General features: G+C 40.1%; 1 protein-coding gene across 1 annotated transcript in view; it reads left to right on the top strand.

The window, feature by feature from the left end:
* Window positions 1–27,890, top strand: part of SLC16A2 (solute carrier family 16 member 2) — a 158,312-nt gene that overhangs the window by 103,881 nt on the left and 26,541 nt on the right. The window lies entirely within an intron of this gene.

The following is a 27,890-nucleotide window of genomic DNA, read 5'->3' on the forward strand; positions in this document are numbered from 1 at the left end:
TATATGAAACTTTGACTCTCCATACCAGAGGCTTTTGGACCTCTGTGCTGGAGTATAGACATAAATCTTTTCTTGTATGGTACACGCACGTCAGAGTGCAAGCACCATAAAGCAGCCTGGTTGAGCATTTGCCTATGACGTGAGAAAAAAGGTTTAAAGGTCCAAGAGCTTGCGGACTTTGACCTCAACCATTTGGAGCAGAGGTTCTGTAGATCATACATTAGTTGTACCGGTGTGATACAGCCTCTTTAAATAAAATGACACTGCATCCTTATGAATTGATTTGCTATAAGAGTTTAATTGCCTTTTTATATACCATATGTGCTTTTTTAGATGGACATGCGTGCATAGAGACAGAACCCATCATGTCTGGAACTGTTGCTCTCAAAAGTCTGCAGTGTTCAGCTGAATGGCTCTGAATCTGAAAACTGCGCTCTGTGGAGTTAAGTAGATTAGATGAAGAGGTAGAATATGATAATTTATAGTTAAAACGCAGCAGTTTTTTTGACTTGAGCCCCATTCTTGACCCCTTTTGCCTTTTGGATTGATGGATGACTAGAGTAGGTCAAGGGGCATGTTTGTGGAGTGTCTAGGCAGGCTGAGAATAACATGATGGTCACAGATGAAGGGCACTTGGTCAAAGTGAATAAGGACAGATGAATCACATGATTGGAGGAGTTATGAGTATTTTAGTCTAACTTGTAATTTATTTCATCTGGCCCTTGTAGTTAATCATTATTCAGTGTACAGTAAGGTCTAATCTGTTGAAATGCTGACTTGACAGGACTGTGCCGTCTTATGTTTTTTTAGGATGGAGGGTCATTGTGAGAGATTTGTGATGTTGTAACTAATATCTACGGTCTATACCACCTGCTCAGACTTTGGTTTTTATTTTTGTTTGCATTGTTTTGAGCTTATAAACATTTATTTTAGTATTAATTCATGTAACGTTTTAGTTATTTATTAATTTTTTCTCCCTATACATATTTAAAACAAACTGTACTAGAACGGTAAAGCAGAATTTGATATTACTCAAGCAGGCCATTCATGGTAGTTGTAGAGCAGAAGTACTCTCTTCATACCAGTTTTATAAACTACAGCCCCCACCCCCGGTACAGGAGGACCCTTGGAAGCTTCCACCCACCAGGCCAATTACTTCCTCCATAGGTTGGAATTATCTGTGGAAATGTGGGGGATTCTTTTTAGGCTCCCATCCAACATATTATCCTTCAAAGGTGGCTCAGAAGTAAATGAAACGTGAATTTTTTTTTTTGCCCTTTTATGACGTCTTCTGTGCTATCATTGATTCTGAGAGGCAAGGCAGAATGTATACCACGTTTTTCTTTAACTACGGTACATTATATATTTTTTTTCGGATTCTATCCAAATATTGTTTGAAAGAAAATGGAGCTAAAAAACACATCCTCTTCCTTATTTTGTTCTTTTTTTTTTTTCCCTGTTGGTCTGGTTTATAGGTTTTTATTCGTTTACACCTCATTTGGAAACCCACAGGAATATTTTGGGATATTGTTTTGTTTCCCACTTTATGTGGTCTTGTGAGGTTTGGCGTTTCATAGCATTCACAGCTGCAAGAGCTTATGGTATACGAATATCGAAAAATATCAAGCTGAACATTTCCAAGGTGATTATTTAAAGCAGGGGTGCACAACCTGCGGCCCGGGGGCCACATGCGGCCCTTGATACCATTCTGTGCGGCCCCCAACCATCTAGTAACAAACATGTATGTCTATGTCTTGTGGCTGCTCACATGTATTTTTCATGTTTACTCCCATTAGATGGGAGTCTTGGAAGTGTAACTGCACATTAATGGCATATACTGTATGTTCAATATGCCATAAATACAGTATTTCAGGTTTTTTACCCCTTTAAATTTTATTTTCGGCCCTTGACGTTGGTTCAGTCTGACAATGTGGCCCCCAACCAGAAAACGTTGTGCACCCCTGATTTAAAGGGATGTTGTGGCCTTAAACATTTATGACATGCAGTAACCAGGGGAGAGGACTAAAGAGTTGGCCACACTCCCATAGACAGGTCAAAGGACATGTGGAGGGCTAAACCTTTTGTCTTCTACACGCTGTTCTAATATGAGATTCAGGACCCTCATTTAGTCATAGGTGTGTGTCTCACTGACCTGACTCCCATGTATCAAACATTCATGATCTAAATCGGAATGCCCCTTTTTAAGGTGTACCTCAAGTATTAGGTAGACAGATTAATGTATAAGCAAATTTAATTATCTGCAGTTTCCTAATACTCTTACAATAAAACTTAGAGGAGCAGTTATGGGAAGTATTTTTCCTTACAGGTTTCCTGTACCCTGTCAACTCACTTTCCAACAGTATTGGAAAAATTAATGGCAGTCAAACTGCAGACAAACTGCGAATCGTCCTGGCACATAGCACAAAATGCAACGGTTTGTGTCCCACCGACTCTACGCTCGTCTGCCGCAACAGATTACGGATCTCCACCGGACCCCATTATACTTCTTAGGGCCAGCGGGTATTCCATTTATATCCGGAAGCGCCGAATCTGGAGGACTCCAGCAGGCTGTTCTCTGCCAGAACAGCCTGCTGGAATTCACCATGGAGATGTGAAAGTAGTATTAGTTTTATTTTTATTCATTTTACTTATAACCTCAAAAAAAGGAAAGAAAGCAAGAAAAGTTTAATATTTAAATAATCTATAAAGTGTACATAAATCGGTGTGTGATGACCAGATGCTCCTTTTAGAGTTTTCTCATTCCATCAGGTTCTCTATTTTACTACCTTATGGATATAATAAAAATGTTAAAATGTCGTATGACCTCATCAAATAGAAACCTTTTTGATTTATTTGTAAATTTTATTTCATTTTTTGAGCCAACTACATTAGTGTGCAAAGGACAATATGAACGAAAACTAAATGTCCTATGTATATACATTTTCACCTAGAAAATAAAGATGTCAGGCTGAGTTGACACTATCCATCAGTTATCATAAGCCAAAACCCGTAGTGAAGCCCAGTCAAAGAACAGCTATAATGGAAAGATCTGCGCCTGTTCTGTGTTTCATTCGCCTGGTTTGGGTCACAACTAGTGTTGCGTGAATCAAAACCAAACGAATTGACTTCGATCTCCGAATTTTAAGAAAAATGTACATTGGTGGGCCGTGGTGACGTCATCACTAGCGTGGTGACGTCACATGTCACCCGGCACGAGATTTAGCGACGTTTTTTCAATCAAGATGGCCTCGACGGCCTCTCCATGAGCAAATGGAGGAGGTGAGCATGTATTTTATTATATTTTACTGCCATTTCAGGAAAAATTAATTTACCACTAATTGCAAGAAAATTCGGCTAAGCAACAAATCACATTTTTCTTGAAATTTGGATCGATTTTAATTTGCAAGGCTTCGATTTGCTCAACACTAATTGTGAGCCTACACCAGGTACAGGTCAAAAACAGGTGCAGTTCTTTCCATTATAGCTACTCTCTGAGGAAGGTTCACTACAGGTTTTGGCGAGTTAATGGATACGAGTTAATTTTCTGTAAGGCCTCAATTGTAGCATCAGATGCTGCGATCAGAGATGAACGTGGCATCTGAGGGGTTCAATGACGGGGCATCGTGATCGCTGTTCCCTGTCATTGCGCCCGCTACATTCAAAGGAATGTGCTTTGTGACAACAAAATTCGTCACAAATCAAATTTCTTTGTGAAATTTGGAGAAGCAGCCAAATTGAATTTTTCATAACTTCGCAAGTGTGAACTCAGCCTTAGTTTGGTCCCTGAAAAAAAAATATAACGTTATAATTAAGAAAGATCATTAATATTCATCATTTGAAACTTGGAATTTGTCATCCTTAGGACGCATTCACACGACCATGCCGTGTTTTGTGGTACGCAAATTGCGGATCCACAAAACACTGATGCCACCCATGTGCGTTTCACAATTTATGGAATGGGGAGCCCATTATAGAAATACCTATTCTTGTCCGTGATTGCAGACAAGAATATCACATGCTTTATATTTTTGCAGGGCCACGGAAAATAATTACAGATAGGCACAGCACATGATATGCTGTCCGCATCTTTTGCTGCCCCATTGAAATAAATGGGTCTGCACCCGTTCCGCAAAATTGTCAGAAATATAATTGGCAGTCAGAGGCAAGGTCAAAGCAGAAGTAGAGGCTTTTTCACACGAGCAGATGCGGTGCGTGGAATCCATTGCATAAAAGACAGCTAAGCCCCACTCCGGACAGCAGAGACACGGAGCATTAACATGATTGATAATGCTCCGTGCTTGTCTGTGACCTTTTTGCTACAAAATTACAGTGACAACTTTATCTCACTGTGATTTTGTAGTAAGAAGATCACCGAGAGGCACGGAGCATTATCAATCATGTTAATGCTCATTGTCCGGAACGGGGCTTGGCTCTCTTTCACGCAGTGGATTCCACGCACGGCATCCGCTCGTGTGAAAGAGCCCTAAGTGAAGATCCAGGCGTTCCTAAATTCACAAATGCTAGTGTGGCAATGAAGACCAATCACAGATGCCAGTTGCCAGTAGCTATTTGTTTAAATCTCGCATCGACAGAGCCTGATTGGACCGCCATGCCTGATGGGCCAACCAGACTCGCTGCCGGAGCATGGGTAAGTACGGGACAGCAATCAGTTGACCACCAGAGTGTTTTTAGTTTTTTTTTTCTGAAAAGCAGATGTGTAGTTGGAACAAGTCCTTTAAGCCATGATTCTGACAAGCGTTTATTCCTTAACATTATAATAAAATGAAATAATCTGCCTTGAACTTTAATGTTGATATCCCAATTATTCTTTTTTAATGTAGTACTTGGCTTATTAGTCTGATGGATAATCTTATGTTTTTCTTGGATGGACTTACTTTGATTTGTTGATAAGTTTGGAACATCTTTGATATATAGTCCCAGCACACACACACACACACACACACACACACACACGGGAGAATGTTGCTACTGTTGGGGGATGTTTGGGAATTATTTTTGGCCCGCTGAACTGTATGTGACCTGGCTGATTTATGAGACATCTACAAGGATAGTGTTTTGTCAGAAATGCACATGCAGGTCATGAAACACTGGCTTACTGTCATCCTTTGAATGACTGGAATTTGACCAAACCTTCATCCCCGTTTTCTCACCGCCAAGTTGCTGATTTTTAAAATTTCTAAACAATTTTAAAACATTGCTTAAATGCAAACGATGTGTTTTGTATATGAACCAAAACGTTATTTGCTTTGTACAATTTCATGTAGGCATGCAGTAGTACTTTAAATGTTCACCTGCGCTATGTGCAAAAAACGACCCCCTCCCAAAAAAATGTATATATACTTTATTGCAAGGGTCAGCAAACTTCAGCCCTCCAGTTCCTGTGAAACAACAACTCTCAGCAAGCACATTTGCTTGGTTGTTCTTGTAATTCCCATAGAAGTAGATAAAGCATGCTGGGAACTGTACTTTCAGAACTGTTTCAGAACAATTGGATTGTATCTTCTGTTTTTCAGCTGCAACAAGCAGAACCTCCTTACATTTTACTGCACTGAACCTGGATCACCATAGAACCCTATGATTATCTATGGATGTTCTATTCAGGGGAATCGGATATAGGGTGGCCGGGCCTCACCAGCCATGCTCATCTCCCCCACCCCCCATCGCCGGCTGTGAAAAAAAAAAACGGGGGGGGGGGGGGGAGACAGGGACGAACTTGGGGAATGGAAGGTGAGCTGGGGCAGCCGGGGTGCTTCTTTCTCCCTTAGTCAGCCACAGGAAGCGATGTCTGTGGCTCTAATGACTGGGGGTGAAAGAAGCCTCAGTCAGTTGCTGCAGCTCACGCTCAGACAGTGCAGTGCTGCTGTCTGAGCGTGAGCTACTGAAAGGGTGGACATCCGTGTGTCAGTCCAGGCGCTGCGCCGGATGGATGACAGGGAGCCAGAAAACCGGACTGTCCGGCCTAAAACGGGACGTCTGGCCACCCTAATCAGATATAGTGGTAATGATATGCATTGATACAACATGTGTGTGCAACCATCCTAAAGGAGAGAAGGTGGTGACACAATTTGTTAGTGGGTTTTTGTATCAGTTTTTTTCGGAAATTCATAATTTTGTGGTTTGCATAATTTTCAAGTGAGTAGTTAGTAGAGTCCATATTTTACAGGGACATTTCTAGTTTGGAACTATTTAATGTGAAGTGAAGCATTAGTTTTGGGGTCCTTTAAAAAAACACTGCACACATTATGTTGATATAGAAAACTAAAATTAATAGGCATAATAAAAAATGCTTACTCACTCTTCTCATTACTTTTCAGGCCTGGTGCTGCACCAGATATTTGAGAATACAAGGTCAAACAGAAAACGGGGAGGGGGGTTTCAAGCATTTGAGTTTGCCTAATGCAAACAATGGAGATGGTTAAATGTTCTTCTCCATCCCTTCTCTATTATATGGACTGTCAGGAAATTTACTGATGATGGATAAACCTGATTAATATTCCTTGTGGTTTGGTATGATGCACAAGTTAATACTGTTGACATAATGCATGGCCGTTTTCATCTTATTGCATTGAATAGGTCCAGTGTTCTATATAGGCTTCAGAGGTTTGTTTTTCTGATCCATCGCCTGTTTTGCATCACATTGTCCTAGGGATACATGATCAATTTCTTATTGCCATCAGTGACCACTAGGGGGAGCTGACTGCATACAAAGTTCTACAACTCCCGTTAACCTCAATAATAAAATAGCAGGCAATGGGCATCTCCTGGTGGTAGCATATATAATTTTATTTCATTTTTATTCATTTGAAAGGCTCATGTGGAGTTACCACCAACTCAAGCGTGCTTTTGTACACCAGGTCAAAACAGCAGAGCTCTATACAGTGTTCATGTATTCATAGAGAATCAGCCTACTTGAAGCAAAGGTAAAAATTTATCTCCATGGGCCAGATGCCAAATGGCTTTAAAAAGTCACAAGCTGTGTTTTTGTGACTTTTTCAATACAATGTATAAAAAAATTACAATCACAACCGCTTTTCTAAAAGGAACGTGGCAAAAGCAGAGACAAATTTATCTTCATTTACACCAGTTTTCTGGTGCACACGAAGCCAGAAATTCACCGGACCTCTGAGCTGTCGTAGATTTCTGTTTTGGCACATGGACTGTGGGAGGGTGCACCTAATTTAAGAAGGGCCATGCGCCTCATCATACTGTAAATTAGGGATATCAAGACCAACACAGAAAGCATCGGCCTTGATAAATCTCCCCCACTGGGCAAAGCTGTTTAGTTATGGCACTCAAGCTACTACAGAAGAGCTAATCTGTGGTCAGAGCCCCCACTGATCAGTTATTTATGGTCTATCCCTGAGGACAAGCCATCAATAAAAAAAGGAGTGAACACCCCCTTGAAGTACTTAAAAACTATAAGTAGTTTGGGTTCTCTCTGAAGACACAAACATTAATTTCACTTAATTACCAACTTCAATGAATGCAATGTTTTGAAAAAAAAATCACAAGTGCCTCTTTTTACACTGCCCTCTAAAAGGGATGTGACAAAAAAAGAGACAAATTTATCTTCATTTACACCAGTTTTCTGGTGCACATGAAGCCAGAAATTTACAGCAGCTCTGAGCTGTTGTAGACTTCTATTTTGGCGCATGGACTGGCAGAGGATGCGCCTGATTTATGACAAGGCGCGTGCGCCTCCTCATAAGTTAGGCACAACCACCAGCAGTGCAGAGGATATCAAGACGAGCACAAAAAGCACAGATTTTGATAAATCTCCCCAATAGTCTACCAATTGGCGAAATAATGCTCCGTGTAAATGATGTCACCTACCACCATAAATATCGGCACAAATACATATTTGGAAACAAATGGTGGAAAAATAATCGCTAAAATTTTTATTTGTATTATAAAACTCTGATCAAAAATCCACAATGATGAGATTGCGTGCATGCAACACCCAAATAAATAAAAAGAAAGTGGTAGTCAAAACATACAGCATGCATCCTAAGTAGCCTAGTCACGTGAAAATAAGCTTCTAATTATGAATAAAAGGTCTTACCGATAGTGAGGAACAAATTGTTGTGCTTGGATTGAGAACTCCTAGATATCCAAAAGTAAGTCAGAACTGAGATGTGGGATATTCGCTCTCGAATTCCCTGACGAGCCTATTACACCCTAATGACCTCCTAACACTGAGTCATCCTTCTGATGAGGCTAGCCCTGTCCATGTTATCAGGCCCTGGACATCTCTAATCAGGGAAATGATGTTAATACCCCAGCTATGCCACCATGGTACGCTTAAGATCCAACGCGTTTCATCTGTAGATGTCTCCCAGAATCATCAGAGGACAAAGGATGCAGGAGTACAGCTGGTTAAAGCTTGGTCTCTCCAGCGCCACTGCGCATGGCGGGCTCCACATGTAAGGTATCCGTATGATAACGATCGGTTAAGATACAGTCTACCATCAATAGGAATGTGTTTTACTAAAAGGTTAACCAGAAAATGTAGCTTTATATAGCATCACACCACCATCTTGCAACCCTATTTTAATACGGTTCTGCATGAAAGTTTACATTCACCTGTATGCTGTTTCTCTAGACATGCTTCCAGTCTAAATTACATCTCTCATTTCGGCATCTAGCACCATCTGCCCCAAAGCTGTTCCTCTGGGCATTCAAACTTGTTTTCTTTGCAGCGAGGTCACTGATAATACAGTTGTCCTGCTGCGCCTGAGAGTATGGTAATTCTTCTTCAGCACATGTGGGTGGATTCTTGTGGGATGTAAGATGGAAATCCAGGCTGTGTTTCTGCACAGCTGCCTTGAAGAATGAAGCAGTTGAATCTGCTACACAATGAACAGTTTATAATTACAGATGAGGGAATTTTCACTTGTGAAATTCGTTTGCGATTCGTTTACTGGTAAAAGCCTAATTGCGTCATGGATTCCGTTACCACAAACCATAACGCAATTCTATGACGGAATGCATAACTGAATGCCTTTTAGAGGCATTCCGTTATTCATTCCGTCATAATAGAAGTCTATGGGCTGCAAAACTGATCCGTTCCGTTTCCGTTATGTAGGGGAGTCCAACGGATCCGTTTTGCAGCCCATAGACTTCTATTATAACGGAATGCCTCTAAAGGCATCCGTCATACAATTGCGTTATTGGCTGTGGTAACGGAATCCATAACGCAATTCGGCTTTTACCAGTAAAATCACAAACTAATTTCAAAATATGAAATTCGCTCATCTCTATTTATAATATGCACACAATCGATCAAGGGTTGTGTATTTTATTGGTATAATTTTTTTGTTTTTGTTTTTGTTCCTGATCTCTTGATAAAGCTTCTCGAAAAAATATGTTGTCTACCTTTACAAGATTAACTGACCACTTGTTACCCACAGAGTTACATCAGGATGACAGAATATATTGTCAGAAAATACCCTTTTGTTGAAATGGTATCATTAGTTTTATAATATTTTTAATTTTTTTATTGTCCATGTCGCTGTCCATATATAAAAAAAAAAAAGTCTGGAAGCTTACAGTTTTGGCCTCCCATCCTCTTAATGAGCTGGCACTTCCTGTTCTGTAGAGCTCTCTTCTCAGTAATCTTATTATCCTTACAGGCAAGATTATAATGAACGATAACATTTCTGTTATATAGCAGAAAGCAGATAGCATAAGATACACCATTGACAATGGTTGATGGGCACATTTGTGAACTTGAATGTAACTGCACATCGAGGATTAGCGTCTCCTCTGCTGCAGCTGGGATCCCAGCCACCCCAGAGCGTTTAATGCACATGTGCTGGCCCGTACATCTAGCCGGCCTTGTGCCTCTGCCCATAATGGGGGATGAAGTGCACATGCGCGGCGAATCTAGTGAACGGCGCTGGCGTTGGATTTCTGAAGAACCTAGGGTGGGCCAGAGGGGTGAAAGGAGAGGGGTTTCATATGAAGAGCGACAATGGGCCTAAGCACCGGCTTGCAAGGCGCCCCTGGGCACCTTCAGAACCTAATTTACATATTGAGTAAAAGTGTTTTTTTTATCGAAAATAAGCGGCAGACAGCTATACGGTAAGTAGCATTCGAATATGGGGACTATAATGCAGATCATGGGGTTAGTGTTCTATAATGGTCATTTTAGGTGAGACTCCCTTAAAGTTTGCCTACAGGGAATAGCTGATTGCTGGGGTCATGATAAGTTTGTCCAGTATGGACTCATTCTAACATTTAAAGAGTGCCCAAAGTAGACAACCCTTTGATATTTAATCAATGCTAAATACATTTTTATTGTAGTATAAACTGATTACATTTCACCAGTTACTGACCACAAGAGTTTTGTACAAAGGAGAACCTAGAGCCTCATTAGGTCAATGGACTATAATTATTTGTAAAAAGAATTGGTCATGGTACAGTTAATCTACATGATTTAGGAGACAACAACATGAATCGTACATCACAGAAATCTGCCTTAATTTTCTTGAATTGTGTGAATACAGATCTGGGATGTTCTGAAGTTCTGAACCTATGGCGGGGTCATCAAGGATGTATCGAGGATAGGTTTTTAAGACTGTGTTTTAGCTTTGATGTTTTCATATACTGGTGTCTTATGAGAACTTAGTTAATGAGGCTTGCAGGTTCATTTGAGGGTACTGTAGTTTTCTCCTATAATATACATTAACTTGCCTTTGATCTTTCAATATACATGCAGCATGATTTTTCTTGCTAATTATTTCCTTTTTCTTAATAAATAAAAAAAATTTTTTGCATGTAAACAAGGCCACATTTTCCGTGATTCTAGGTCACACTGTCTGGGTCAGTAGTATTTAGTTGTTGTAAAATTCATGATTTTTGTATGTGTCTTTTCATTTTATAAATTATTCATATCATTTTTACTGTAGGGTGGGAATTGCAGAAAGTAAAGGAGTGGAGTGGGGGTCAATAACAATGGAGTCTGATTGCCTTTGTATGCAGGTGTCAGGAATTCAGCAGTAAGGAACACGTAGAAGGGAAAGTGCAGTCCTAAACTGACCAGACTCCCTTTCCGTGCCTACTTGCACAATCATGCGAAACAGTGACACACAACTGGACGACAGTCCCTACACTGATTAAGCGGGAAAACAAATGCACATACAGGACAATTACAAAGACGGCGAACATAGAAGTCGGACAAGCTGGGGCAAAGTCAGGACGTACCAGTAATAACAGTATGCCAGAGGCAGAACATGGGAGGGACGCAGAGGTCAAATGCCATAGAGTAGTGCACAGTACCAAAAAGGCAGCAAGCAGAGCCAGAGAACACAAATTCTAATGCAGGTGTCTTATCCATGGCTAGGATCACATGCTGGCTTCTACGCACGCTTGGGGTCCCATGTGACTGGTGTGATGACGTCATGGATTGGTCCCGGGCTCATGAATACTAATGTCCTGGGTCACCGTCTTGGTTTCCCTGGCAACCATACACTGCCCGGCGGTGGTGGCCGGGAAGACCATTACAACAGGATCTGTCGAGACCTTCTTTGTTTTTTCATAATCTGGTCAGTGACTAATATATTAAATAAACTGATAACTAACTAGTGACAGTTCAAATCATTTTCCATAAATTTTCCTTTGATGGAAGTATAGCACAATCTGCCTTGCTGTTACTGTTGTCAAAACAACTGGAACCCTGACTGACTGCCAATAAGAGTGATATCTGTCAAGATTGTTGGGATGTGTTTCATTATAAATGTCAGCTTTGACACTACAAAATGTAAAAAAAAATAAGAACTGCCTTGCATAGTTTAGCAGAGTTACATAAAGTCCAAGGGACCTGGCAGATGACAAGCAAAAGTTTGGTGGCTGGATGGATGGGCTGGCCAGGCAGAAGACCAGAAAGAGACCCGTATTTTGTAACATATATTTTTTTACGTTAATGTTACTTCTTTATGTATTTTGAGGGAAACAAAAAACATTTGCCACATAGAAAATTTTTGCTAAATATGTGGCAAAACCACTGGTCACTAGTGTTGAGCTAAGGGAGCTTCGGATGCTTCATCCAAAGTCGCTTTGTTCAAAACTTCAGAATAATACTGTACAGAGATCAGTCTCCGTACAGTATTAGAATGTATGGGGCTCCGATGAGCCAAAGTGAGTTATTCGCAAAGTTGCGTGTGACTTCATTGAAAAACTTCGGTAGTTGATTTTTAAAGTGGAAAATCGCTTTAAAACTTTAAATCGAACTCTCCTTCGGTTCGAAGTTACTAGTCGGAACCAAACCAGAGTTCGGTTCCAAGTTTTAAAGTGGTTTTACACTCGACTACTTTCCACTGAAATCAACTACCGACTTCGCAAATAACTTACTTCGGAGCCCATACATCCTAATACTGTACGAAGACAGATCTCCGTACAGTAATATTACGAAGTTTTGAACGAAACGACTTCTGATAAAGCAAACGAAGCTCGCTTCGCTCAACACTACTGGTCACATATATATGTAAGCAATTACAGAGCAATTAATTACCATGTCATGTACATAAACTGTCCTCCAAAAGTACCTCAGACCAGCCAAACAGGTGACTCCAAAAGAAAGACAACTGTTTTGGGAGTGTTGCCCTTCATCAGTATCAAGCAGGATACTGGTTGGCTAGTGAGATACTTTTTTCTCAATGAGGTTTGCCTAAAGTAAATCTCCATACACCATGGATATTTTCAGTGAGAGTCCATGCTCCTCAGATGTCTCATCCAGCCAACTATTATCCTGCTATTTATTGACGAGACGCAAGAACTGTGGCCAACAGATCGGTATCTTCGACGTTGTAGGAGTCTCTTGTTTGGCTGGTATGAGGTAGTTTTCTTCTTTTTGAAGGAGAGCTCATTTACATACTATTTTCCCATGGAGCATTTCCTGAAGTAATTGCTCCTTCACCTCTGGATTGTTTTAGTGAAACCCTTTATCCTGTGATATAATAAATAGCTACACCAAGTGATGGCATCAGTAGAGAGAGGTTATAACAGTTGCAATTCTGCATTGGTTTCTTTAGTACAGTATTTGTCCCCATCTTTGGTGTCTATCAGCTAACATAATATCACAACGTATGTTTCCAGTTTGTCTTCTGTGGTGTGACAAGAACATGATTTACTGTGACTAACCTTCTCGGTCAGTTAGTTGTTCTACATGAATGTTTATTGCAAATACCCTTTTAGGAGCTTTCTGAAATTAGAAAAAGTGTTCTCTTTCACTTTGCTGACTTCTTTTATTCTGCTTCAGCTAATTAGTTTGTACTGTGAGGTAGATGGTGGTCTATGTGAACACCATAATGGAAAATATACTTACAACTACTATTGGCAGCACAAACTTTTATGGAAACGGGGAGCATAAGAAGAACATCAGCCAAAACGTATGTAAGAATGGAGTCTGGTAATTAGCAACTGGGGAGAGAAGCCTTTCATGGTTAATGTGCTGCTCAGAACTTTGTGTGGAAATAATTGTTCTGTCCCAGCAGAAGTAACAATGAGAGAAGTTTGACTGCCCAAATGTTATTTTCCTAAGCCAGGATACTTTTTTTTTTTTTTTTTCCATTTCTCACAACATGAACCTCGGATGCTGGTCTGCAACTTCCCATGGCACCGCTTGACAGTATTCTTTGATAGCTCAGGGCATGTTTGATATAAGATTTGAACAAAATTTTCTTGAATACGAAGTGAGAGGCATAGTAATACTAAAAGGTTGAAAACCCATCATCAAAGTTATTGTGCATTCATCTAAGTTCATTAAAGGTACACCAAGGTCAGAAAGCGGTAACTTTAACTCAATGTTCATAGAATTATTTATTTTTTTTTTTAATTCTTGGCTGTTTTTATTTTGGCAGTACAATGCCATTAAAAATTGTAAAAAAAAGAATGTTGTCCTTCTGTAGCTGTCCAGTGAGAACTCCTATATAGATAACCCATTGTCAGTTTAATGTGGCTGTAAGGGAAAGATGTTATCTGCAAGTAAAATAGTAGATTTGTAGAATTAGGACAACAGTACGACTGCTCTATTGTCTTCTTGATAGACCTAGATAAAGATGCCCACAGAAGAGCATTGTATTTATCAGTGTAATATGTGATGCTCTAATTGAGTCACTCACCCACTTCCTTCTCTGTCCCCACTGACTGAGAGTCAGCAAGATTGTCTGCCATGCTAAAAGTACAAAGAACAGTGGAAGCTTAAGAGTCGGAACAGAAAGCCATCAAACAATTTCTTAAAATTTTTTGGGTTGTGGTGTCCCTTTAAAGGGAACCTGTCATGTGGGTATTTGATTATAATCTAACTAATTAATTATATACAATCATTAACTACTAAAAAGTACCTTAGATGTATTCACTTACTGGTGTGACAGATGGTTACCTCATAATATACACACAAAGATGCTAATGAGCTGATTTGAGTCCAGCGTGATGTCATTGAGTCCAGCGTATATTTAATTCAGAGCTATAGCCACTCCCCTGCCCACCTGCTGCTGATTCATATGGAAAAAACAGCAGCATTCAGCAGCAGATGGGCGGGGAGAGTCGGGAGCTCATGAATATTCAGGACTCCTCATTATCAGCTGGAACTTTTCAATACAAGATGTTGGCAGATTTACTGGGTCAATTAAAGAAAGTGACCCAGCATTTTGCTAAGAGAATCAGTCACTTATGTTAAAGATGTGTGAATTTGATTCTATATTTTGTATCTCTAGGATTGTAATGAGTTAACTTTTTCTTGTTCAAGTGTCTCCCACCTCCCTCTTTGTTACAAGACTGGAGAAGAGGGCGGGGTGCAAAGGGCTGTGCTGTGAGAAGTCTGTTTTCTCATCTTTGTACAGGTGTCCCAAGGGAGTCATATAGACTGTTGAGGAATGCATAAGCCAATCATATGGGTTGATGATATATACCTATTATTCACTGCCTATAGAGAAGCACCTCCTTGAAGTGTCACACATGACGTATGCAGTATTCTTGTTAGGATAAACTCCATTACAAAATGGCAACGATAACCAGATGTTTACAGTTCACATTCCAAAGTGGTACTTACTGCGCAGATGTTGAAGTGTTATCTCTGTTTCTCTTATCTCTTTTTTTCCTTTTTGACCAATGAAATAATGCCTGGGCCTCAGAAAGTACTGCCCTTTTCTGAAGATTCATATACCACTTACTGGTCTAGTCTCTCAACCACACGTGGATATTAAGGAAATATATATAGTGGCATGCAAAAGCTTGGGCAACCCTGGTCAAAATTCCTGTTACTATGAACAGTTAAGCAAGTTGAAGATAAAATGATCTCCAAAAGACATAAAGTTAAAGATGACACATTCCCTTTGTATATTAAGCAAAAAACTTTCTTTTATTTTAATATTTTACATTTTCAAAATAAAAAAGGAAAAGGGCCCAAAGCAAAACTTTGAGTGCCCTATATGGTTATCTGCATGGTTGGTACCTAGTAACATGCCCTTTTGGCAAATTTCACAGCTTGTAAACTTTTTGTAGCCAGTCAAGAGTCTTTCAATTCTTGTTTGAGGGATTTTTATCCATTCTTCCTTGCAAAAGTCTTCCAGTTCTGTGAGATCGCTGGGCCTTCTTACATGCTCTGCTCTTTTGAGGTCTATCCGCAGGTTTTCAATGATGCTCAGATCAGGACACTGAGGGCCCTGGTAAAACCTTCAGCTTGCGCCTCTTGAAGTACTATATTGTGGATTTTGAGGTGTGTTTAGGATCCTTATCCATTTGTAGAAGCCGTCCTCTTTTCAACTTCAGCCGTCCTCTTTTTTTACAGTTGAGGTTATGTTCGCTTCCAGAATTTGCAGGTATTTCATTGAATCCATTCTTCCCTCTACCCTCTTAAATGTTCCCTGTGCCATTGGCTGCAACACAACCCCAAAAGCATGATTGATCCAGCCCCATGATTATTTGTTGGAGTGGTGTTATTTTCATGAAATGTTATGTCTTCTTTTTTTTTCTCTCCAAACCTACCTTGTGACCAAAGAGTTCTAATGAAACCTTGTCGGTCCACAGAACTTGTTTCCAAAATGCTGACCAGTAGAACAATGTACCATAACTACAGAGTCTGCTAAATCTTCCTGGAGGTCTTTTGCAGTCAAGCAAGGGTTCAGATTTGCCTTTCTAGAAATCCTAAAAGCAGCAGTCACTGAAATTTTTCTTGGTCTTACAGACCTTCTCTTGACCTCCACTGCTCTTGTTAACTGCCATTTCTTAATAACATTTTGAACTGAAGAAATGTCAACCTGAAAATGCTTTATCTTATAGCTTTTGCCTGCTTTAAGGGCCTCGTCCATTTTCAGAGTGTTAGGCAGCTTCTTAGAAGAACCCATGGCTGCTGGTTTTTTTTTGGGACAAGGAGTCTGGGTCTGTATAATGCTTTGCATTACCTAGCCTTTCCTAACGATTGTGAACAAGCGTTAATCCTAACACGCTATTTAATGTCTAAGACATTTCAATCCAAGTTATCTGTGCTCTCAAATCTCCTTGGGTTCTGTTTTGAGAGCTCTCCACAAATGCGCTTCTCATTTGGTCAGCAATGGTGACTGAGCTCTAATTCATAAAACCTCTCTTTCCTGCTGCTTCTCCAGTATGGACCACTGAGGTGATGAAAGGATTGGAATATGCTTAATGGCATATGAGATTTGCTGCAATCTAGTTTCAGAGAGCCTAGTTGGTGCATGCCATTTCCCTACTAGTTTTGTTGTTAGGGCATTTTAATCTAAAAGAGGTTGCCCAGGTAGGTAAATTATTTAAATATAATTTGGCGTACTATAGTACAATAAAAAAAACCGGGCACACTACATTAGTCAGAGAGTGGCGTCAAGGCCTTTTCTGGTGAGGCTTGTGAATACCAGTTAGATTTCTGTGGCTGTACATAGTTTGCATTACAGTTTTAGGCAAATACGAGGATTAGAAAGTCTGCAGCAGCATTAAGCCTTCTATTGATGTGTTGAATCAACAAGTTATGTAACCGTGACATTCTGATATGTTTTTTGCATGGATTTACAAAAACTGCCAGAAGCAGTCATTGTTTTTACTTGCGGTTTAGTGGAAATGTAAAAGTTTGTCATATGAGCATTTTAGATTCAATTTAAAGAAACGTCACTGAAGCTTTAGCTTTGATGTATGATTTCATATGAACATGAATAGAGCAATGACTTAATGTAGTGGAAAATCTTTTGACATTCCAGTTTCATAACTTTGTACAAGTATTTAAAGAGCATCTGTCACCATGATCAACCCTAATTACCCAGGCATACTGCCTGGTAGGTCTGATCATGGTGAATTAAACAAACCCTCTATTCCCGCAATCTGATGTATGTTGCAGCAAAACGTTAGCTTTTATTTTTATGTTAATTAGATGCTTTGCGTATCAATTAATATTACTTTTTCTAGAATGAAGCAATCGAATGCTAGTGAGTGAAAGCTATCATTACAATTTGGCTGAGCTAGCCCCTGCAAGGCATTGTGTTTGGTTAAAATGGAATCTGTCCCCACCTTTATGCTATCCTTGATGGCTGTACATAAATTATTATTATTTTATTTTTCAAGCACCTTTGTAAGAGCAGCAGCACTGGAATTGCGCTGTAAGGAAGTAGTCCTGATAGTCATGAGCCTACCTCCTCTCTCCTGCCAGTGACTGGCACTATTCTCTGTGTGCGCAGTAATAGAGAGGAAGGTTGTCCATTAATGGCAGGAGAGTGGGATGGCAGAACTATCCCCACAGTTTATGAATATCAGGACTGCCTCTCAGCATGCTTCCACCGCCACCACTCTTAAAAAGTAAATTTGTTAAAAAACTACTTGTATGTAAGAAAGGCAGAACATACCTGTTACTACCTCATCCCATCCTCAGAGAGGGCAGCGTAAGAGTGGTGAAAGATTCCCTTTAATAGTGAATTCCCTGTTAGTAGACTCACTTTAACCCTTTCTGGTCCATATTTAAGGTATCTCTCTGGAACCCCCTTTAATGTTCCCATTAATAAAGCACAAACTGAAGTTGATTGGCTATGTGTTATTTGGTACTTAAATGGAAGGACATGTTTGCAGTTCTGGTGTCAGGTGTCCCAGTATAAGGTCAAAGGGATTGTGACCACATAATTGGTTCTGGGAGCCTGTCTCTGTATTTCATGTAAGCTATGACCTCGTGTTCTGCCTCGGGACAGACTGTTCTCAGTCATGCTTTCTGACAGAAGCACCAAAGGGGATGGTATATTTTAAAATACTTTAAACAATATACAGTTCACATTTCTCTGTGTTTTTTCGGGAATGCCTGTATCAGATAAACTTGTGAAAATATAAACCTCTGTTGCCAAAAAGCCCAAAATAGTTAGTTTGTTTCCTGTGTAAGGTGCCATTGTTGAGTTGTATAAATATGGTTTAAATTTATTTTATGCCTTCGTTAATTATGATGAGGAGCAGTAGTTCAGAACGGTTCCACTTGGTGTAGGTAGAACTTGTCTATGCAAGAGCAAAACAATCTAATTGCAACGTCTTTGAAATGTGTGATCATTCTTGTTGTTCAAAGAAACGAGAGCATGGTGCCAGCTTAATGAGCACACTTGCCTGCCGCCCAAATTTATGTTGTGCTTTTACAAAACAATATTAGGATATAATGCAGTGTTATAATGTTGGCAGTAGGCCCTGGTCTTCACAACAGAATAGTATCGTTGAACAAGAACCTTTTATTGGACATGTCTGAAAGCCCAGATTTAAGACAAATCCAAGACTGTGTTTATGGAGTCTACTATTGACAATCCACTCTACCTTTATATGCCAAGTACAGTAGGCAGTTCTAGGTGTTTATTTCCCACATCATACTAATCCAAATATATTGTGGCCAGAATTCAAGTAGGAGTATTCCGCTTGCATAACAAGGATATTTGTGTTTTAAGAAAACTAAGGTACATTGACTGATTAGTTTATAATACAAGTCCATCTAAGAATTTAATAATTTGTTTTATCCATTTTGGAAGTGGTTTTATATTCTTTACATTTAGTAAATTTCAGTCGGGAAGGGGGGTGTATTTTAACTATTTTCATAGAAACATTTCTATCTTCATATTTTGTCTTTGTTTTGTCTTTATAATTTCAACCGTATTATACCACTGGTCATAAAAATCGAAATATTGTCTTTGTAGCACTCAACACAGAGAAATATCACCTCCTTATACATTGAGAACCTATTGCACATGTATTTCTGCTGTGAGGGGAAAAATGTTATCTGCAAGTTAATCCACACTGTTAATAATAGGTGTATTATTGGTGTCACATTAGGGATCAGTGAAGCCCTAAACTCCCAACCAGGGAGAAAACAGGAATCATAGTGACAGACAGGTACAGAAGTTACAAGAACAGAAACTGACAAACAGAGGAGATACCAACCAGTCAAAACAGGACCAAATCCGAAGACAAATAAGATACAATACCAAGCCAAGGGCAATAGCAGGAGAGTCCACAGAACCAAATCAGAGTCCACATATCAGGCCAGAAAACATAGCAAGAGTCCATAGTCATGTATTCACTTTACGTTAGGGTAGCAAGTGAAGTTAGAAGAACCAATCACAGGCAACTGCTGCTGTCTGTAGCCTGTTTACATATGCCCAATTTGGTCCAGCGTCCCACGTGACCCCAAAGTGACGTCAACATGCACAAGCCACTAGCGCCAAATCGAGTTAGCACAGTAGCTACATTGACCCTGCAGTGATGTCACCCCCAGCCTCGCATGTACATGCTCTCCTGGCAACGGTTCAGCAACGCCAATGCCACCCATATGTTACAATTGCAATCTCAGTATGACAGCGCTGGTTTTCTTTTGATAGACCTTGAAAATATAGGAGCATTGCACTTATCTGTGTGACGTGTAATGCTCTTATCTAGCCACTTACTACCCTTCCCTCTCTGGTTGGATTAAATGGTCTGGGTGAGCTAGTAAAGAAAGACCGTTTGCCATGCTAAAAGCCTAAAGAAAGGAGGAAGTTTAAAGAGCCATAACAGGAAGTAGAATACATGGAGTATGATATTGTGAAAATATTCACCTGTTTTGTAAAAATAAAATAAAAATTACATAGAATAATTACATATTACTAACATATGATAAAAAAGATGGAAGTGGCCCTTTTAATAATCACAAAGATGAGTAAAATTGGTAGTTTGTGACCCATAATAAAAGAAATAATGCAGTTTGAATTTTGACAATGGCATAAAATTAGTAAAAGTATGGATTTTGAGTTTTTAGGCTTGTGATTCTGAGTCTAGGTTCTGACCTTGAGAGTCCTACATAGGCACATGTGTTCTTTTGGAAAGGGTTGCATTTTTTAATCATTTTGGCCGCTTGCACATTGCTACATATTCCTCACTCCCAAGAACTGGCTGTAGAATGCTTATTCCATTAGAGGAAAGTATGTCTTGAAGACAATATGCCACAGCAAACCACAATCTGTCTTCTTTTCATGACATTCACTTTTTCCATTCGTGATCGGAATACTTGTGGATTCTTTTATGGATCAGAATGCACAATGTGTTAAAGGTCAACTTTTGATTTTACTTAGTTTGTTTTCCAGTTTTGCCTCATCTGAATGTTGTCTAAATGTATTATGGGATCACATGAGGATTCATTCTGCAAATCTTTATTAGCTTTCAGTTCATAATAAGATTAACATTATGCTCATCAAATATATGTTCTGAATATCATACTTCCCCGAGGAAGCAAAATGAGATCAATCTAGGGGCATAGCTAAAAAGAAAGTCTAAGGGTAGAAAATGACCTTGACTCAACCTCCATAACATTCATCACAGCTTTCTGTTCAGTTTCACGCTTAAGTTCACATGCCCACCTTAAGTTTCTTATATTTTATTAATTTCTGTTCCTCGCACCATGCATAATGGTTCCCCATCACATGACCTTTTCTAAATCATCCATAGATCCGTATAGTTCTTCCATTTAGGGTCCATTCACACGTCCGTAGAATGGGTCCACATCCGTCCAGCAAATTACGGAACGGGTGCGGACCTATTCATTCTCTATTGGGCAGGAATGGATGCGGACAGCACGCTGTGTGCTGTCCGCATCCGCATTCCTGGAGCGCGCCCCCGTTCTTCGGGTCCGCGGCTCCGGAAAAAAATAGAACATGTCCTATTCTTGTCTGCAATTGCGGACAAGAATAGGCAGTTCTATGTGAGGTGCAATGCATGGGGAGATCTCTGGATCCATGTGAGGTGCAGGGTTGGTTTTAGATTTGTTAGAAAGAGTTTGCCGTGTACTATATGATGTCTGCTTTTCCTTTTTTACATTAACCATGGAATAACACCTTTTAAATATCATACTCCAGCAATTTTCTTGTAGTCTTTTTGAGCCCATTAATCAACAACAAGTAATTCATTTCACAGGATCTAATACTCAAAGCTACTGTAGATTTATCTGTGTAAACCAAGAGGGATTTTGTAAACCTTTCATAAAATGATGAGAATGAGTATTGTGATTGTGTTGAAGCCACCCCCCTGGAGACGAGCACCCGCTGCATTGTAACTAAGGAGTGCTGTCCACCCTGTGTGTTGAAGCCATTGATCTATCCATTTGGGATTTTTAATTTTATCCTATTGAGGACAAGAAGAATGACTAGTGATAGAGGGTCATTGGTGGAAGTGGGAGATCAGAGATGCAGGTCTTAGCCCAGATCCACACATACAAATATAAACTTCTTTTGTCATTCCAAGGAAACTCCATTGCACAAGAACTTTTTTGTATATCATCCTGGATCTGCATCTTTTTTTAGAACTCCTACTATAACGTGTAAGGACAGATTCCTGCCTTTGAGCTATATCCTTCATGGTTAATGAACTATGTTTCAGAAATGTAGGGCACAGAACAGGAGCGATTAGTTGAAATTTATACACAGACGGTTGTTCAGTGTGAGGTCCCTCTGCCAGTGGGTCAAGTGCTGGACAATGGCCGGTTTTATTGCCTTGGATTAGACAAGAGCCCTTTTAGCAGACAGAATTTGTACAAAGGATTTTTTTTTTCTTTGTGCGGTGTTCTCATTAAGACTTTTTAGCACAATAAAATGTATTTATATCTTGGCACTGTGTGATGCTATCGTGCTTGTAATTAATTAGGCTAGATGTTAGCATTGCTTGTAACTTTAAAAGCACTGCAAGAAAGTAACGGGTGCACTACAGTGCATATAACCAATATTCTAAATTAAACTGCACACACGTATGATCAAGGCTGCGCCTACATCAAAAACATAACATTTTATCGCCTCAGTAGCAAAGTGCAAAGACACAAAAAAAACCACAGACAGACGGTTAAAAATACAATTTAAAAAGCTGCACAAAATGCAGATCTCATCTGGTCCTGACCAGTACTAAGGTCCAGGAACCTCATATTGACCTCTACAAAATGGAACCCATAGTTATCCACCAAAGTAAACCAGAAGGAATTGCATTACTTTTCTACATAGTTAACTTGCTTTGTGATGCATTTTTCTTGGCGTCCTGAATTTGTTTGCTACAGGAGATGATGGATGCTTCCATTGTATACTCTACCACTTGCTTTCGGGCTCGTAACGGTGAAGCCACGTTTGATCTGCTGCAGAAAATTGTCACGTTCTTCACAATAACAGGCCATGTTATCTACGAAAGAGTACTTTAAGGCTACTTTCACACTAGCGTTCGTCGGTCCGCTCGTGAGCTCCGTTTGAAGGAGCTCACGAGCGGACCCGAACGCAGCCGTCCAGCCCTGATGCAGTCTGAATGGAGCGGATCCGCTCAGACTGCATCAGTCTGGCGGCGTTCAGCCTCCGCTCCGCTCGCCTCCGCACGGACAGGCGGACAGCTGAACGCTGCTTGCAGCGTTCGGGTGTCCGCCTGGCCGTGCGGATCCGTCCAGACTTACAATGTAAGTCAATGGGGACGGATCCATTTGAAGATGCCACAATATGGCTCAATCTTCAGGCGGATCCGTCCCCCATTGACTTTACATTGAAAGTCTGGACGGATCCGTACGAGGCTATTTTCACACTTAGCTGTTATATGCTAAAAATAATGCAGACGGATCCGTTCTGAACGGAGCCTCCGTCTGCATTATTATGATCGGATCCGTTCAGAACGGATCCGATCGAACGCTAGTGTGAAAGTAGCCTTATCCCCACACTGAGCACACATGCACCAATGAATTTGTGCACCCGGCACACCTTCTGCCCACAATAAGCATTAGATAGAACGCTTGTTCCTCTTTGGTGCAACTTCTTAACAGTGTGACGACTCTTATGCTAAACTGCTAAAAGTAGGGCTGCAGCTAACTATTATTTGAATAATCGATTAGTTGTCGATAATTTAATTGATTAATCGGGAAAAAAACACCAAAATTACAAAAAGGTTTATATGATTTTACTTGAAAAATTATGTTCAAAGGCCATATTAAAACAAATTGTGGATGGCACTGTTATGGGGGATCTGTGGATGGCACTGTAATGGGGGGATCTGTGGATGGCACTGTAATGGGGGGATCTGTGGATGGCACTGTTATGGGGGATCTGTGGATGGCGCTGTTATGGGGAGGGGGATCTGTGCACTGTTATGGGGAGGGAGTATCTGTGGATGACACTATATAGCATCTTATGCTATGTGTCATCCACAGATCCCCCTCCCCATAACGGTGCACAGATCCCCCTCCCCATAACAGTGCCATGCACAGATCCCCCTCCCATAACAGCCCCAGTCTCCGCTGCTCACAGCAGACTATTCTGTCAGTAACTTTTACTCAGAGCATCTTTATTAACTTACAATGAAGCTCAGGAAACAGGCAGAGCGGGCGGCGGCGTAACGTCACTCACTCACGTGACGCACCTGCTCAGTCTACTTTATGAATGAAGGAGGCGGAGCAGGCGCCTCACGTGAGTAAGTGACGTTACGCCGCCGTCCGCTCTGCCTGTTACTGGAGCTTCATTGTAAGGTAAAATAAAGATGCGCTGATTTAAAGTAAAACGCCCGCATAGCAACGAATCGGCAATTATTTGATAACTGGATTTGTCGACAACGAATCCCCTTATCGAATATTATCGATGGTCGATTACTCGTTGCAGCCCTACTGCAAAGTCAGCTGGCAGTCACATGGCACTCTCAGACATGACCAATTATTACTCCTCCCATCCTCCCTGTTTCCATTTCAAATTTTAAAAGTGCAGAAACTTTTTGAAGACCTCTCTCAAATGTCAATGGCTGCCGTGGTGTTGTGCAAACTTTATGGTTTGATACTGCCTAATTTATTCAGGATTACTGGCATGTTTTAGTTCATTGTTCCTTACTGGTGTTTGTATGTTTTTGTTTTTTTTTTTACTTTTTTTTACATTAACATTATTATATTTTTGAACATTTATGACTACTATATTTGTTCTCAATTTCTGGTTGCTAATACTTTTATCACAGATATATTGAAATTTTATAAATTTTTTGTTTGGTTTTTCGAGGCCTGGCTACCTTTTTAGGTCCTATTTTTGGTTAGTAGTCCAAGAGACCGCTTGTGCCTAAAACCATTCTGATCTATTTCGTCCATGCATGCTTGCTTGTCCCCTTTTATTATTTGGAAAGCCTACGCACAAATGGATTTGTATGGGACTTTGATGGTATTGGCTTAATTGCATTGTGATCCTTTTTTCTCTCTTCCCTTTCCTTTTCTTTTAGAGGGATTTTGAAACAGGGCAACTATCTGCCCTAACAAATTCCCACAATAATTTATAGAAAATGTAGAGTAAATAGCTGAAGCTCATAGACACAAATTGTTCTGTGTCCACTTGACACTCAGTTTCTAGAGATCTGTTGAAAAGGCCCAGTGTATGCTGCTGGTGGTATGTATACTTCATCATTCCTCCACAATTTTGTTTGCTTTTAGTTGCCAAATATAGTGAAACATAGGAATCATGTTTTATAATAGCAAATTCTGAGAAAATATACAAATGCGTTTTTCCTAGCGGAATATACATACACAAAAGTCCCAATTGGATGTTGGTCGAAATTTCTATAAATCTAGCTGTATCTGATGTTAAGTAATAGTCATGTAGGAATCCTGGGTCTTGACCAGTGCCTAGAGCTAGTCATAGAATCTGCAGTAGACCTTTGCTGCAGTATTGCTTTTCATGGCTCATTGAAATTACTAATTAAGGTGGAATTTGAAATAGCCAATTACGTATTCCATTGTATCCTCCAGTCTGACAGATGAGGTGATGTTCCATTAGAATGAGGAAGCTTAAAAAGTGCAAACTGCCACTCTCACTAGTTATGGAGAATTCTACACCCAGCAGACCACACCTTCATGGTCTACTAGAGACATCAGGGGAAGACAGATAAGCATTTTTCTTCCTTACATTTTTCTGTGTTTAGATATTAGATCCTTTAATCGGGTAGACAAGATTTGTGGATTATTTTTAATAAAATTGAGCATAGGTCTCCTGCACTAAATGGCTTGAGGCTTTATTCACATAACTCAGATTATTGCTTCGTACTGATTTCTTAGAATGTTTTCCACAAAGGAGGCTTTAAAATTGACATCATGTTTTCAAGTGTCTCCTGATGCAAAGCAGAGACACTTAAACAATTAGCAATGGCTCGCAAGTGAGTCAGGAGAATGCTTTGATTTCTGGAGCCCTAAATGAAGTCTACAAACAATGAAAATTTACACGTTCAGCTCTTCCTGGTAGAAGTTTGCATGTGTCATGGTGATCCCGACCACGTTACTTTTAAAGTCTGTCTTTAACACAAGGTTTACAGCCAGAAATTCATGTTTTGCATTAACTGAAAGTCTGAATTGATCGGTGTATATGTAGGAGGTTCATTGACAGTTACAAAATGCAGTGCTCTCCAAAGGTAAACTACATTACTAATCATATAAAGAAACCCCAAATACATGGAGCCAAATACAAAGCCCCAACGCTATATAATAAATCTCAGAAGCTTGCACCACATATATACTATATTTTTCACTTTATAAGATATACTTTTTCTCTCCCAAAAGTGGTGGGAAATTGGCAATGTGTCTTATAAACATACAAACATAGAATGTGTCGGCAGATAAGAACCATTTGGCCCATCTAGTCTAGCAAATGCTAGTGAGTGCTTTAATTATGAAGAACTCATTAGTATGCAGGAGGTGCAGGGAGTGGTGAGTGTAGCACTCGCTGTATTATCCGCTCCATGGTCATCTTCTGGGTGCCCGCTGTGCTGTATTCTGACTGTGCACAGCATCAGGACATAGTGCACGTAGACTTGCACTATGATCTGATGCTGTGCGATGTCAGTTCATAGTGCAACATGGTGCCAGCAGAAGACTAAGGAGCGGTGAGTACAGGAAGAACAGGCTATCTGGAGCAGGAGAGGTATTAGACTGCACGATGATGAGGTTCATCTTATAAATACGGCACACTTAGGGGGATATTTAGTATCCCCGGTACTCCAGAAAACTGGCATCATAAGTCGCAAGGTTTGGCACATGTCATGGTTGTATAAAATTCTGCAAATTTTTGAGGGTTTGGAGCCACGCTCCCCACTTTTCCAGCCCCCTAGTAGATGTAGATTTCTGTTTTGCTGCAATGACCTGCACAGATGTGGAACAATTAGTAAGAGACATGCACCTCTTAGTAATTGTGATGCATATGACGGGTGACAGATTAAGACCAGCATGTAATATGCTGGTCTTAATAAGTGTTTATTAGGATTACTTAATCAGTACTTTGATATGCCACCTTTTGTCCATCCTGGCACATTGTAAAGCCTGGCATTTTACTGTTCATTGAAAGACTGAGATCTGATTTGGCCTAAGATTCAAATGTTGTGACCTGTTAGGATCCCTTCACATGTGGCAGGTTTTGTTGCATGATTAAGTTTCTGCGGCTAAAAATCTGTTCCATCCATCCCAATGGGGTTTGCAGAAATCAATGTGCTTCCCCCAAAAGCAGCCCCATTCAAATGAATAGAACAGATTTTCTGTTGCAGAAATTTTTCGCAACAAAATCTGCCACATGTCAAGGCATCCTAACACATCCTAGTCCAACCACCCACCACTCAACTCTAATACTCAAAGTAATATATAATAAGAAAAGCTCTAACCAGCAAACTACTGGAGCCCAGCCTGTCAGTTACCAACTGATAGAAAAGACAATTTAGAATAATTTAGGCTTTCTCACAGTATTTTTGCACACATATATTTATTCCTCATTTAAAATACACTTGCATTAATGTCAACATATCAGCATAATTGTTTAGACATAAAAAGTGCGGAGCTCACGCACACACCTATACGACTGGAGTACTCCAAAATATATATGACCTTTGGCTAATATTGTTTGCGTTTTTTGCAGACTTCAAATGTATAAAAAGTTTAGTACTGTGTACTATTTTACCGGTTGTTGGAACCAAATAGTTCTAGAAACGTCCTTTTAGCAGCTGTTGGTGTGAATAATACTATATTCAGATGTCGCCCGCTGGTGTTAATCTCACCGCCTTCACCTGATGTTACTCCACCAGCTATCTTTGCGAAATGGGCTCCGACCTCTCTCCACACAGCGTCCCACGTGACTTCCCAGAAGATAGCCTGTGATCGATGGCGTAGTGGAAGCTGGTATAGCAGAGTTCTTTCAGTGTGTGGTCCGGTTTTAATCGCAAAGTTAGTTGCCTTGGTTGGACATATGAGCATAGATCAGTCCGATTTGCCGATGGCTTAGCTCAAATCGCTGTTTGGTTTGTTCCTTTTGAAGATGTATATCCCGTTGTTCTTAATGAAGTCCTTTTTCAAATGCAATTGAAAAAAACGCATCTATAGCCAGGTCTAGTTCACACTAGACGCGTTTCGGAACTATGTTCCT

Source organism: Bufo gargarizans, chromosome 9 (genome assembly GCF_014858855.1).
Source record: "Bufo gargarizans isolate SCDJY-AF-19 chromosome 9, ASM1485885v1, whole genome shotgun sequence".
NCBI classification, from domain to species: domain Eukaryota; kingdom Metazoa; phylum Chordata; class Amphibia; order Anura; family Bufonidae; genus Bufo; species Bufo gargarizans.